Raw genomic sequence first — 15,702 nt, forward strand, 5'->3', positions numbered from 1 at the left:
TTTTACCAAATATAATTAGAAATACAAATTTAACTACCACACCCACACAGACCCTATGGTTTACTCCGAAAACAAGCAAATACATATTTATATTTTGTTTCATTATGTCATTTTTTTTTAAAGATTTTATTTATCCATCTGAGAAGGAGACAGTGAGAGAGAGGATGAGAGGGGAGGTCAGAGGGCGAAGCAGACTGCCGGTCTGGGAGCTGGGAGCCTGATGCAGGACTCAATCCTGGACTCCAGGATCATGACCTGAGCCAATGCAGTCTTAACCAACTAAGCCACCCCGGCGCCCTGTTTCATTATGTCCCTAGACGAGTTTGGGGAAACAGGAGTACTTTTATCTGACCTAAAGAGGAAAAGGTTCAAAGGTTTCAAAGCTTCTTAAAATAGCATAACAGTAGTCATTAGGGACAGATGGCCCTGATGTTTGGAAAGCCCAGTGATTCTCCCAAGAATGAGGAGAAACTCATGCTACTCCAAATAAAGTATAAGGCTCCCTCCATGCTGTGAGCTTCAGAGTCTGTGCACACAGTGACCCTCCAACAGCATGTCTCTTTGCTAACTTAGATTTAGACTGCATCAAATCTAAGAGTCATTTCTGTCCCTATGAAGTGGTGTATGGGTGTGTGCCTGTGTGTCTGAGTACACACACATATCCCCTTAATTACCTGAGTAGTTGGCTGGAGAATGAAGAGGCACAGCTTCACCTCCATAAAAGCCAAGGCTGGGGTCTTCTGCTCATGTCGCCTGTAACTCTAGATAGAACAACTCGGCTTTGGCAAAGGTGCGGCTGTGTGTTACTGTGTCCACCAACAAGGCAGAGGGGTGTGAGGGGGGAACTACTTCTGTGAATGGATTTCATAGTTTCATTTGAAAGAATGGAAATGGACATTAGGATATTTGTCACACTCTCTCTCTCTCTCTCTCTTTCTGAAAAAAGAAGGCACACCTGAAGTAGGAAAACAAAGACTGTAGCTGGACAATGTCTATTCGGTAACAGCACCCCTCCCAAAGAGATTTAATAGTTTAGTCTTCAGGGCACCTGGGTGGCTAAGTCAGTTAAGTGCCTGACTCTTGGTTCGGGCTCAGGTCATGATCTCAGGGTCCTGAGATCAAGCCCCATGTTGGGCTCCACGCTGGGCTTGGAGCCTGCTTAAGATCCATTCTCTCTCTCTGCCCCTCCCCCAGCTCATACTTTGTTTCTCTCCAAAAAAAAAAAAACAAATAGTTTAGTCTTTTCTAATGGACTCTGGGAACAGCCATATTTATCATACAAGTATTAAAATTCTATCCCTTTTTCTAAGGCACAGATTGATAACTATCATTCAAAAGTCATTCTTTGCTTTTCACAGTAATAGAACCTTTGAGTTTAAACTGGCTACTTGGTCACCCAGAACATAGACAAGATTCCTCAGCCTTCCCTACAGCTAGCTAGGACCATGTGACTATGTTCTGGCCCAATAGGATAATTGTAAGAGTGATATGTGCAACTTCCAGGCTTCCTTTTAAAAGACTCTGCTAGGATATAGAATGACGGTGCACCACCTCGGATCTTACACGAAGCTGCCCTGTAATGGCCGAGCGGTAAGGGAGAAGTCTGGGCCCCGTCCCTGGGAGAAAGGAGAGCTGTGTAACAACTCAGGACTGTTTATATGGCAGAGAAACACACTCCCGTCACAGTTAAGCCCCTATTAATGCTGGGTCTCTGTTTCTACAACTAAACCTACATCCAAACTAACATAACCTCCAGTTTATTTCTTCAGTAATTTTTTTGTGTTGGCGACATGGAAAAGAATTAAGTCACAGAGCAGGAAAAACACCATGTCCTTCTCCACCTCCCTGTTCTGTGCAGCAGCATCGTATCGCAAGGACTCCAGCTGTAGTGTCCAGGCCACGGACAGCCTCTGAAAGCAGCAGAGCCCCAGGGCCTGGCTGAGAAAAGTGAAAAAGAACATGTGCTATAGAGAAACAACGCAGAGGAAACATAACGTAAACCCACCTTTCCCTGAATCTACTAAAGGGAGGTGAGACTTGGAGACGGAGATTGACATATAGGTTCCATCCAGTTTGGGACCAACTGGGAGGAGAGCAGATAGGTTAGTGCATGAACTTCTGTGAGGGAAAGACTTGAGATCATGTGTCTACTCTGCTGCTGCTGAGCTGTATGACCCTGGGCAAGTGACTTAGCCTCCCTTAACCTGACTTTCCTCATGTGTAAATGAAGTTACTAATAGCTACGCAATAGGGTTATATTAAGGATTAAGTTAATGATGTACCTCAATATTTGGCACAATGCCTGGCATGTAAGTGCTCAATAAATAACCTTATTAAGGGGCGCCTAGATGGCTCAGTCATAAGCATCTGCCTTCGACTCAGGTCATAGTCCCAGGGTTCTGGGATCAAGCCCCACATCAGGCACCCTGCTCTGCAGGAAGCCTGCTTCTCCCTCTCCCACTCCCCCGCTTGTGTTCCCTCTCTCGCTATGTCTCTCTCTGTCAAACAAATAAAATCTTAAAAAAAAATACATCTTTAAAAAAAAATACAATAACCTTATTAAAAAACAAACAAAAAAAACAAAAACAAAAAACCTCCTCACTCCGGCCATGAAAAAAAACCATTACCTTTCCTCAAAAATTAGTCCTTATTCATTCTTGCTCCAGATCACAATATACCACTCCTAAAGGACCCTCTGTCTTCCCTCTCTGCAGGCTAAGTCTGAGCAGAATCTTACCATCCTCATAAGATCTTAGCAGCTTATCTTCTCCCTTTTCCCAACTCTACAGATGCATTGTCTTCTCTGTATCACTCATTGCCACTTAATCCCACAGTTTTTCATTATAACTTAAGACTCTCATGTATATGAGGTCTGTCCTCCATTAGAGTCTAAACTTCAGAGTATGTTCTTTCCTTTTAGATCACTTATCCTATTTAGCCCAACATGGTGTGCTCCCAAAATCCTCATTAAAGGAATAAATGATACCCTTCAAACAAATGTGCATGTGTAGCTTACAGAGAGCCAAGTAGAATAAATGTCATTCTATTCATATACTGAGTAACCAAATGGCAGAATACCTTAAACTTTAAAAATCAAATTAATGGAATTTTGACATTTGCAATCATGAGCGAAGCCAACACTATGTACTTTAAATTTTTTCCTTGACAGGAATAGTTCCTTCCCTAACAGCAGGTAAGTTTTAGCTGCAAATTCAGCTCCCTCCACAGCTGTTTTCCCTGCCATTTCAATGCCCATCATGGTGCTGCTATATTTTGTTGGGCTCTAATCAAGTGACATTCATTAATTTATTTCTCAAACATTTATATTTCTTGAACATTTATATGCTAAGCAACATTTACGGCATCAAAAATAAATAATTCAAGAAACTTCCAATCTAGGGTAGTTTACTACTCACTCACTTCTGGGTGAGCTTTAGTATCTCTGCCTGATTATCCCAAGAACAAATTCAGGGGAGGACAAGAAACACCTGCATCCACTGTAAGTCTAACTTCATGGTACGTTATCAACTCTTACTCTCCACAGGACTGGACTAGAATTAGTTTTGCACATATAAGTCAACGTCCCTGGCAATATAGTTAAGTACTTAACAATTATTAGCTACTAGTAGTAGCAGCAGTAAGTGTTCATATTATTAGTTTAGTTAGATTTTAAGTCATAAGGGTCAATGTAATGTCAAAAATAATTCACCCCAGCTCTGAGGATGAATTACACTTGAAAGCTAGGAAAGGGTGAAGATAAAAAGCACAATGTGGTAGTTTGGTGCCGATGCCCACAACTGGGAACTTGTCAGTTAGCCTTTCACAAGCTAGAGTTAATTAGAATTGCAAAAGTTAAAATGCAATAAATTTGTTGAGTAAATATATTCCTGATGTATCTATCATGTGTTTTCACTGTTACCATAGAACAGTAAAAATGGTGTTTACTGTGTGAGCAAAAATGCTCCAATGGGATACATTTAATGAGTGATATGTGGAGCCTTATATATTTATATTAGAAATATAAAAATAAAGAAATGCATTTGGATTATTTAGCTCAAATGTTTGGAGAATTTAAAAGGATAGTGGTTAAGACAGTAAGTTGTATTTATATGTATTTTATGATTCTAAAAAGTTTTTTAAGGGTATACAAAACAATGCAAATATTCTCAAAAGGTGCAACCACCATAACGATGCCTATAAATTTTCGTAACTTCGGTGTAAGTGAAGTTTATACAAAAGTATTAGCAGTCAGTCACAAAATGAACTAAGTTTTAAACAAAACAGAATTACGACAGTTGACTTGTTAAAAGGAGAGAAACTTCTAGGTATACATTCAAGATTTTCCTGGTTCTAAAAGGAAGCCCAACCCTACATGTATAGCAACTAGAAGCTTCTGTTTGGGGAAAAGCTATGAAATGTGAAGTCAGAATGTAAAAATGTCAGCTATTCAAAGCCGTGCCTATTTAATAGTAAGATGAATGGTACAGATTCTAAGCACCACAGGAGTGTGGCATGAAGAAGAATCAGTGGTAAGGCCCTGGGAAGTCTTCCTTAAACAGGCAGGCTATGAGCTGTGTCCTTGAGGCAGGAAAAGCAATGATACTGAACTTCAGGGAAAGGAGACAAGACAAAGATTTTGAGGAACAATAAGCAAGTAGAATAAACAGATAAAATCTCATGCTGGTATGGCTAAATTTATCGCCACTTTCCCCTTGAAGTCATTTCTAGGGGTTGTAATGAGGTCTATGTGGTCCTGGCAGAGCCACCAGCGGCTTGGCAATTTCCAAACCTAACCCGAAAACAGAAGAAGTAGACAGAGAAAAGGAAGAACATATGGTGAAATTCTTTATGTATGGTGTACTTGCCATATCTTACAAACCCAAATGTTGTTCATTGCTTCAATCAGTAATTAATTCATTTATATCACCTTAGAAATAATTTAAAATTGCATTACTAAAGTTAGCTCAGAGGCACGATACTCCTAAAAAGCAAAGTAAAGAAGTCCGTGAAAAAGAAAAGAGGTGCTTTTTCATGTTTGTATTGTTTGTGACTAAACTATGGCTCCAGGGTCAGTTTCCTGTCTGACAATGGTTTCTCAGCTCCTCCAGGCAGCCAGTTCCAGAAGCCCTCCTTGGTTACCCCTCAACCACAGCCCTGTTGGACTGCAACTCATCTCTTTCCATTTCTGTCCTCCCAGAGAGGCTGTGAGCTCCTCAAGGGCAGGGACCCTATTAAGGCTCAGGTTCTAGAACCAAACTGCCCAAGTCTGAATCCTGTCACTATTACTCTCTAGTTGTATGGCTATAGTAATTCATCTAACCTCTCTGGACTTTCTGATTTATCGACAGGGCCTATGGATTAATACATAAAAGCACTTTGAACAGTAAGTGTCTGTCGGTAATGAGCATTCAAAATATGTTAGCTATCTGATTCCTCCAGAGCCTAACGCAACATCTGGAATATAGTGCATACCCAGGAAACACCTAGAGAAGGATGAATGAATGAATGAATTTCTTGGTGGGGGAAGGGAGGAATGACTCGTGTCCTTTGCATCTCTCTCAGAACCTAATCAAGCCCAGTGATGGATTAATATATCTGTATTTAAAAAAAGGCTACAAGGCAAGGATTTTACCTGAAATAAAGAAACAAAGCCATTGGGGCAGCACTCCAGATCCCTACAAGACTTTTGACCAGAGATCGTGCCTTCAGATTGTTCTATTCAGGCATCTCTTTAGCTAACTACTTAATCTACCAACACATGAGATACACATGAACTTTACCTCCTATGACAGAGGGGTGAATACATATGGGTATGTGAAAGAACCCATCTACCACTCCTAAAATACTGACTGATGTTCTACAATATATACAATGGTGTCACTCCATCTTTCCTGAGGCTTTGGAATCATTCTTTAATAAGTCACAGAAGCAACAGAATTTTAGAGCTAATCATTGGTTTGTGAACTACACCCAAGAATCAGCAATTGGCAGGTGTAAACCTGTCCAGAATTTTATGGGTGGAGTGTAGGTGGTGTGGATAATTCCACTTGGATTATCATGAGTGTTACCTAGAAACAACTCATTCCCTACAAGATTGTACTGGTTTTAGTCAAATATATGAACCGTATCTTGACTAAACACTCTTGTATATAGAAGAAAACTTCCATAAACATAAGGATGAAACTTTAATTCCAAAGAATGAAAACTGAGAAGAACACTGAAGTAAAATATATATATATTCTAGTTCTTGTGACTACCTTGTGATCCACAAGACTAGGGACAAGGCAATAAACATCCGTGAAATGGAGCAGTAATACGGGCCTTGCCCACACCGAGGGGCCGCTGTAACCATTTATTCACTGAAGCAGCTTTTAAGCAGGCACCTCCTCGGGCCAGGCTGGGAGTAAAGCTCTTGGGTAAAATGAGGCACTTGCTGCACTCTCCCAAGAACTGTGTTCTCACAGACTGCAAGACGCTACAGGACAGTGTTATTATGTTATCATAAGCACAGTTGTACTTATCCTTTAAGGAGAATAAAATCTCTCGGCAGGCATTCAGGGGCTGTCCCCTACCCTACTCCAAGGAAAGCATGCCTCCTCATCTCCATCCCCTCCGTATTTTGATTCTGCCTCCCCAACAAGGCCTCCCCTGACCATCCTAACTAAAATCTCTCCCCTCACGGTTATTTTTTTTTTAACCATAGCACCTGTTTCCTTCATAGCAAATATTTGTAATTACATGTGTTTACTTGTTATTTATTTCTGCCACTAAACATTCCATGAAGCCAGGGATTTTGTTCTCCTTGTTGTCACGGTCTCAGCAATACCTAGTACAATGCCTGGAGCACACTGGGTGCTCAGTAAATATTTGTCCCATAAAAGAAAGAACAGGAAAACAATCATGTCATAAAGAGCCAGCCCAACTGAAGGGAAGCAAATGTGATGGCTTAGAAGTAGCAAGACTGAAAATGAATCAACAGAGATTTCACACTCAAATTCTTGGTTAGTGTTAGTCTGCATGTATTGTTTATTCGGAGGTATAAGAAAGCACATGACTGCCCATACACTTGTTATTTTATTCAATTCTTATAAAAACAACCTTTTCAAGTATGTATTGTTAACCTCATTTTACAGATAAGTAAACTGAGGCTCAAGAGGACACCAGCTCAGGTGGTAAGTGACAGAGTCCGTTTTTTGTTATTATTGTTTTTATCACTTCATCCCTGCAGACTAATGATGGAGGAGAGAAAACAGCAAAGAGATTATGGCACAATGGTTTTGCAGAATAAGGAGATGAGAGGTGACAAGACAGTAAAATCTCAGCTCCCCAGAGACCGGAGCCCTGAGACAGTGTCCTCATTTCGTGTATGAAGAAACCCAGGCTTGCTCACTCAGGGAGAGTGATCTGCCTAAGTATTTGCATCCTGGGTCTCTCAGAAGGTCAACAGTGATTCCTGAGAATTCTTTCTCTCTCTCTCTCTCATATACCATTTCCCTTTAAGGAAGCTGTTTGAAAGGCACAAAGACCACACAGAAAAAGACAATGTCACTGCACTCAAAGAAATGGGATCTGGCCTTTAGTACAGCCTGAGCTGGGTGCTTTACAACCAGATTTTCATGCATGTGTATTAAACCCTTCTTCGGAAACTACAGAAATGGCCCAGAAGTCTGTAGGAAATTAGTTTGTTGCAGAATTTCACAGAGAGCCAGAGCCATAGCAATCTCCTTCAGTAAACACAACCTTGAGACTAACCGGTTGCAAAACCTTCTCTGGCGGTGTGTGAGCGCCATCTGGCGCCCAGAGGCAGTATGGTTCCAGCCTCAGAATTCTGTTTCAGGCTTGACATCCTAACCACAAAATGCCATCAAAATGGTCGAATCACTATACTGTACACCTGAAACTAATATAACAATGTACGCTAACAATACTAGAATTAAAATAAAAACTTTAAAAAATACAGAGCCACCTATTCAGATTCCATGAATTTCCTTGTCAAAAACGCATAAGCCAATGACATCCATTGTAACTGCTAAAAGCCTCAGTTGTAAATCTGACGTCCACATTTTCCTTTATATGAATTTTATTTTATAGCTGTGGCCTGAGTCTTGTCAAGGCATAGCTCATATATTTATATTTATATTATGTCATCTCCAAGTTCATTCATTCAACTAATATTTGCTGAGCACCTATGTCTGTGATACCTCATGCCTGGTACTACGGAGGAAACAAAAATGAAGGAGGGAAAAATACCTGCCCCCAAGGAGTTCCCACTCCGGCAGTGGAAATAAAACATCCTGACAACTTAGACGAGCAAGGTTAACATTGCAAGCATTAGAAGAGAGACTGCAGGAAGCTAGAAGAATATCTAGGAGGACGCTCACTTTCTGCCGCTGAAAGGACCACGGAGATTTTACTGAACGCCGGCGGGCATGAGAACGCTTGTGCCAACTCCCGCCCTCACTGAAGGTAGGGAGGTAGCAATCCTCTCCTTCAGACTAGTGGGCTCAGAAAGGGAAGGATTATGTAGGTAAGGCCCAGTAATACAGGGACCCAATAACACAGAAGGGTAAGAGAGACGAATGCAACTCAGGCACAGTAAGAATTTCCCCTTTTGTGATAGGATAACCCTCCAGGTGCTGATGATGGGACTCCCTCCTAATCCAAGGCGAAAATAATGCAAATTATCTATGGGCTCCAGCTCCAGGTTCCTTAGCCTGCAGATCATCCCTGCAAGTGGGCTGGGAGTGAACTTGAGATATGAATTTAAGAGTGCCTCCCTGAGGAAGAACAGAAGCCCCCTACCTCTGCACTGTGAACTTAATTAGACGGGCCTTCTTTCTGTCTTTCCGTTGCTTTCTGGTTATGGACCACAGTTCAGTAGTGGTCTTTTAACAGGTACGAGTAAGCTGGGACACAGCAAGGCTTTTGGGGGACACATGGGCATGGATCCTAGTTCCCAAATTTCCATGTCTTTTCCTAAAAGTGAAAACCTGGGATGCCTGGGTGGCTCAGTGGGTTAAGCCACTGCCTTCGGCTCAGGTCATGATCTCAGAGTCCTGGGATCGAGCCCCGCATCGGGCTCTCTGCTCAGCGGAGAACCTGCTTCCTCCTCTCTCTCTGCCTGCCTCTCTGCCTGCTTGTGATCTCTCTCTGTCAAATAAATAAATAAAATCTTTAAAAAATAAAAAAAATAAAAATAAATAAAAGTGAAAACCTTAGCAGCCCTCTGATGTGGGACTGGGCCTCCTACCACCTCCTCTTTGACAATCCTCCTTTCCCTCCACACAAAGGAAAGACACAGCCTTCCCCAGTCCTACCTGGGTTTGTCCTGGGTTTAAAACACTTTCATTTCATTAAAACCATAGTTTGAGAAAGTGTCTCTCCTGAAACAGAATCCTGTGAGGACAAAGCAAAGCAAGTAAAATAGGAAATAGTGGAGGTAAAGCCTTAGTCATTCAGTGTCACACTGAAGGCAGTCTCAAGCCTTTGTCTTCCCTCTCTTGCTGATTTTCTACTTTAGGATGAGAATTCAGAAGTGGGATGGCTGTCATAGGAATATATCTGAATGGAATTGAAAAACTTTAAGAACGAAAGTCTTTGTCAGAAAGGAAGTCTGATTTGGCTATTTGGACTGGCAATGAGGAATTTTTCTTTAATTATGTGGTGGGCATATTTTATGAATAGATGACTTAAATCTGCAGTTTCTAAAATATATTCGAAGCACATTTATGATATGCAAAAATCTGATAACTGCTTCATTTACAACTACTTAAGCTTCTGATAAAATGTTTTTTAAATATCAACTATAAATGTGAAAGAGGAGATAAAGGTTTCCAAATTACTTGGAGAGAGTGCAAGCAAAACAAACAAAAAAACAAAAAACAAGAGAGAGAGAAGTACTGTGATAAACCAAAGTAAAAACTACCTAAGTCAAGTACTTGGTAGTCATTTCTCATGTCCTTGAACCTGGACCTGCCTGTGTGTGGCTTGTGTGCATCACAGGGCCTGCGGTGCCCCACCGAATGGGAACAACCGAGCAACCGAGCTCGGGTACAGAGGTCCTCTCAGGGCTCTGGAGGAGGAGGGCAAAGCAGAATCTCCTTCCTGTCATTAACCCCAATTTGGGATTTGTTGTTCATTTATAAACACTTTCTATGGTGCACAGTGTTTCTTTGTCTCTCATTTGTTTAATGTCCTTTGCTTGGGGACCAGACAGCCGTGCCGAAGCCGCCCGCTCTCCTCTGCTTCTTTCCCTTCCATGGCGCGTGGCGCGCAAGCTACGCGCAGCACAACGTGGGGGCCGCTAATCCGTGCGCCTTCAGAACAGATTCCTGCTGTGGATCTGAGAAATGCTGAATACCTGTCCCCCCAGATTCGCAATTTATATTACTACTGTCTCCCCATCTAGACTGCTGGGACCTTGTACTCACCTGGTCCACTTGGCAGGTGCTCAATGAACATGATTTGAATAGACCCAGACACCAGAGACCCTGAATGAAAGAGTCTATTAAGAACACCCATTCAGGGGCACCTGGGTGGCTCAGTGGGTTAAGCCGCTGCTTTCGGCTCAGGTCATGATCCCAGGTCCTGGGTTCAAGCCCCACATTGGGCTTTCTGCTCAGCAGGGAGCCTGCTTCCTCCTCTCTCTCTGCCTGCCTCTCTGCCTACTTGTGATTTCTCTCTGTCAAATAAATAAATAAAATCTTTAAAAAAAAAAAAAAAAAAAAAAGAACACCCATTCAGGGGCGCCTGGGTGGCTCAGTGGGTTAAGCCGCTGCCTTCAGCTCGGGTCATGATCTCAGGGTCCTGGGATGGAGCCCCGCATCGGGCTCTCTGCTCGGCAGGGAGCCTGCTTCCTCTTCTCTCTCTGCCTGCCTCTCCGCCTACTTGTGCTCTCTGTCTGTCAAATAAATAAATAAAATCTTTTTAAAAAAAAAAAAAAGAACACCCATTCAGGGTCGCCTAGGCAGCTCGGGTTGAGTGCCCAACTCTTGGTTTCAGTACAGGTCATGACCTCAGGGTGGTGAGATGGAGACCCGCATCTGGGCTTCCCACTCAGCCAGAGTCTACTTGAGATTCTTTCTCTCTCTCTTTGCCTCTGCCCGCCGCCTTGCTGGTGTGCTCACTTGCTCTCACACACTTACTTTCTCTCTCTAAAATAAATAAATAACACTTAAAAAAAAAGAAGAAGAACCAGCAGTAGGTATTGTTTAACCCACTGTTACCCAGATTATTTCATCCCAGAAATGTGTGTGTATTATGTGTGTGTGTCACTAAAATGAAATGCACAGACAATCCCAGAGACGGTAGTAAGTTGTCTTGCTCTGGTAGGTTTCCTATGGCCTGGTTAAGAACAATTCCTTCTCCTGGCAACCCATGTTGCCTTGGGAACACTCTAGGTCAGCGGTATACGAAGGAACATAGGAAAACCCATTACCTATATTTTGCTGGCTCCTACACTTACCTGCATATAGAATTCTAAACCCCTCAAAGTCCCTTGCATACTTCCTGAGAAACCCCAAGGACTGCTTCAAATGGACTAACAAAAAGCCCAGTCAGGTATCATGAGGAACCACAGCCACCATCTCCTCTCATGTCGTAAGGCACCACCATACTCACTGAGAACTGCCACCTCTGGAAAGCATGTGTCATTTCTTCCAGGGATCTCTGCACCCTTCAGCCACTGCTACTGACATCACTGGGTGTCATGGTTATGCCTAGAACCAATAATTCTGCTGCTGGGTACTATCCCATTTGCCACACACTCTAGCCTATGCTGCTGATAAACACCTTGTCCGCTGGGCTGATGTTCTAGAGACCCTCTACACTCTCTGCAACCCTCAGTGTTACTGCATTCCATCAGTAAGTAGGGAGATCCTCTCTCGTTGGTAGTTACACTCTGTTAGCTACCTGCCAAAGGGGTGTCTCAGGCCCTATTAGAAATAGCCTTTGTTTAGGGGCACCTGGGTGGCTCAGTGGTTAAATCCTCTGCCTTCAGCTCGGGTCATGATCTCAGGGTCCTGGGATCGAGCCCCACATCGGGCTCTCTGCTCAGTGGGGAGCCTGCTTCCCCCTCTCTCTCTGCCTGCCTCTCTGCCTACTCGTGATCTCTGCCTGTCAAATAAATGAATAAAATCTTTAAAAAAAAAAAGAAAGAAAGAAAGAGGGACGCCTGGGTGGCTCAGTTGGTTAAGCAGCTGCCTTCGGCTCAGGTCATGATCCCGGCATCCTGGGATCAAGTCCCGCATCGGGCTCCTTGCTCTGCAGGGAGCCTGCTTCTCCCTCTGCCTCTGCCTGCCATTCTGTCTGCCTGTGCTCGCTCTCTCTCCCTCTCTCTCTCTGACAAATGAATGAATGAAATCTTTAAAAAAAAAAAAAAAAAAGAAAGAAAGAAAGAAATAGGCTTTGTTTGTAGCCACTAGGGAAGACTTTTCCAGAGACACATCTGAACCCGCAACAATGCAGATGAACCAGCCACCAAGCCAATGGACAGTGATGCACTTCTTTCTATCCTCTCAGGAGAGCTCTTCTCTCCTTTCTCACCTCCCACTCGCACCGTAATCAGGCTCCCACTCACACCCCTCCAGAGGAGCTGCTCCTGAGAGGGCAGCGGTGACCTTCTGAACGCTGACATCAGCACATTTTGTCATCCACAGCTCCCTGGACCACTCTATGACACTTGCCTCTCCTGATAATTCCCTCATTTTGAGATGCCTCCGTTATAGTGGCTTTCTACCTTCAGTTTAGCTTCACAGGCATGTCCTCCCTAACGTGTCCCCCTCCAAAACACCCATTTTGTAATGGCCAAGAGTGATTTTCTTGGCCTTGAAACATTAAGGACATAAGTAACACAGTCATAAATTTAAATCTCTCCAAATTCCAGATCCATATATTCAACTGCCCAACAAAGAACTTCACTGAGAGTTCCACAGGTGCTTAAAACTTAGCGTGTCTAAATCTGAGCCCATACCAACCCTCCCCGCCACACCCCACACCTTGGCTGCTTTTCCTGTGTTTCCTATTTCTGTTCATTTACTCAGAACTTCAATATGCTTTTCTACACAATTATTTCAATCTTCCCAACAGACTCACAGGAGCATTACTATTAACTTTCAGATTTTCAGGGAGATAAAACTGAAATTTAGAAAGGAGACATACATTTTCTGAAGTCCCACCACCAATAAGACACAAAGCCAGGGTTTGGCCCTAGCTCTATCTAATTCCAAAACCCATACAATATAAATGGACTAAAAGAGCCGTGAACCTGGGGAACCTCCTCTTAATCTTCACATCCCCCTTACCTAGTGCAGTGTCTGACATAGGGAAGGTCAGCATTAAGTATGTGATCCTTGAATTACTAAATACGTGTTTATCATCACATATTAGCAAGGCCTTATGCTAAGAATCAAGTGAGAAAGAATAAAAGACCAAACATGGACCCTGCTCTCAAAGAGGTACTGTCTTTTTTAAAGAAAACAATACAAGTAAGATTCAGGAAAGCGTGACCCTGTCATCCGCATTCTTTAACATTATTCTGTGATAGCTAACCAAATATTCAAAAACAAAATAGAGGGGGTGCCTGGGTGGCTCAGTGGGTTGAGCCTCTGCCTTCAGCTCAGGTCATGATCCCAGGGTCCTGGAATGGAGCCCCACGTCGGGCTCTCTGCTCAGCGGGGAGCCTGCCTCCACTTCTCTCTCTGCCTGCCTCTCTGCCTACTTGTGATCACAGTCTGTCAAATAAATAAATAAAATCTTAAAAAAAAAATAGAGGGGATGGGGCGCCTGGGTGGCTCAGTGGGTTAAGCCGCTGCCTTCGGCTCAGGTCATGATCCCAGGTCCTGGGTTCGAGCCCCACATCGGGCTCGCTGCTCAGCAGGGAGCCTGCTTCCTCCTCTCTCTCTGCCTGCCTCTCTGCTTACTTGTGATTTCTCTCTGTCAAATAAATAAATAAAATCTTAAAAAAAAAAAATAGAGGGGAAACTATTGAAAAGCAGAAAAAATATTATTTGCCAAATGATGTGTATAGCTGAAAAACCCAACTTTAAACATTTTTTCTTCAAATAATCAAAGTTGAGGAAGGTGGTCAGTTACAAAATTAATACAACAAGGTAGGTAAAGTTACCTAAATATCAAAAATAATAAAAAATAATAATGAAAAAATAACTATTTTTAAATAAAATTAAAAATACAAAAGACTAGGGACACCTGGGTGGCTCAGTGGGTTAAGCCTCTGCCTTCGGCTCACGTCATGATCTCAGGGTCCTAGGATCGAGCCCCGCATCAGGTTCTCTGCTCAGCGGGGAGCCTGCTTCCCCTCTCTCTCTGCCTGCCTCTCTGCCTACTTGTGATCTCTGTGTGTCAAATAAATAAATAAAATCTAAAAAAAAAAAAATACAAAAGACCAGCTTAATGAGAAGTGTGAGAACACTACATGAGGAAAACTATAAAATTCTTCTGAAATATGTAAAATGACTTAAATGGTTCAAAATATTGTGTTTCTACAGAAGGCAGCTCAGTACTTTCTGAATGCCAATACCTTTCAAATAATATGTTTAATACCACTCCAACTGAAAGCCCAACACATTTTTTTGAATAAGAAAAAATACCAAATTCATCTCGAAGAATAAAAATACAACAGGAGCTAAAAATTGTAGGAAAAAAGAGTAACCAAGTGAGACCTATCCTTCAAGATACTGAAACATATGGAGCAAGGCTATTACACAAAGGACAACCTAATCAACAGAATATAATGGAGAACCTGGAGGCAGAACCAAGACAATGTACTTGGAATACAAGTGACATTTCAAATCAATGAAGAAAAGAAGAACTATTCAGTGATGGTGTTAGACCACATGCTAACCTCTGGATAAATAAGATGAGATTCCCTATTTCATACATCAGTTACCTTTTGCTACCTAACAAGACAAGCTCCAAACCTCTGGAGCTTTAAAAACAACAGTGTTATCTAGTCCATGTTTCCCTGGGTCAGCAGCTGGGGCTGGACTCAGAAAAGCAGCTTATCTGGTCTTGGCTGCACCTCTGTGTCTGTGGCTGTCAGCTACCACTCACTCCACTGATGGTCTCAGATAACCCGACTCACATGTCTGAAGTCAGCCTGCGGTGAGCTTGCTTGATGGAAAGCAAAGGACCACATGCATCCCCTCACCCTGCAGGCTTACTCACAGGGTGGCTGACAGAGCAAGCAGAACCATGGAAGGTCTCTTAAGGTCTAGTCTTGGAACCAGCACATCGTCACTCCCACTCCATTTGACTGGTCAAAGTGAGTCACAAGACCAGCCCAGACTGAAGAGGTTGGGAAACAGATTCTCCCTCCTCTTGGGTAGAACTGCAATACCTTACAGAAAGGGGTGTATGCTGGGAAGGGTGGAGAACTGTAGCCATTTTTGCAAGCTACCACACATATTAAATCTGAATGAACTCCAGACTACAGAAACAATTCAATGTAATTTAAAAAATCATAGAAAACTTAGAAGAAAATATGGATAAATATTCATATGAGAAGGGGTGAGAGCTACTTTCCTAAGCAAGACAACAAACTCTATCTCATAAAAGGTTGACACAGTTGACTATCTAAACATTTAAAACTCTCAAGACCAGCAAAACACCATAAAATTAAAAAGTTGGGGGGCCTGGGGTGGCTCAGTCTGTTAAGCATCTGACTCTGGCTCAGGTCATAATCTC

This window comes from Lutra lutra, chromosome 12, assembly GCF_902655055.1.
Source record: "Lutra lutra chromosome 12, mLutLut1.2, whole genome shotgun sequence".
In the NCBI taxonomy this organism is placed as follows: Eukaryota; Metazoa; Chordata; class Mammalia; order Carnivora; family Mustelidae; genus Lutra; species Lutra lutra.